The sequence below is a fragment of the Herpailurus yagouaroundi genome, unplaced genomic scaffold (genome assembly GCF_014898765.1).
Source record: "Herpailurus yagouaroundi ecotype Mexico unplaced genomic scaffold, PumYag 216, whole genome shotgun sequence".
In the NCBI taxonomy this organism is placed as follows: domain Eukaryota; kingdom Metazoa; phylum Chordata; class Mammalia; order Carnivora; family Felidae; genus Herpailurus; species Herpailurus yagouaroundi.
Window position 1 is genome coordinate 7,689,592 of NW_024412447.1, and position 220 is coordinate 7,689,811.

Sequence of the window (220 nt, forward strand, 5' to 3'; positions counted from 1 at the left end):
GGGACCAGAGGTAGATACACTGATGTTGTGGTTACAGGAGAGAGGACCAGGGTCAGGGCACAGGGACTAGGGAAGTTGGCGGGCAGGGCAAGGAAGAGGAAGGCCTTGATAGGCACTGAGGCAGAGGATTAAGAAACCAGTAGCAAATGAGGGGTGAGGGTGACCCTTGATAAGTCGGATACCTGGTGATACAGCCCAGAGTGGGAAACGGGACGAGGGA

General features: G+C 55.5%; 1 protein-coding gene across 1 annotated transcript in view; it reads left to right on the forward strand.

Annotated features, from left to right (window-relative positions):
* Window positions 1-220, forward strand: part of SRRT (serrate, RNA effector molecule) — a 15,042-nt gene that overhangs the window by 6,510 nt on the left and 8,312 nt on the right.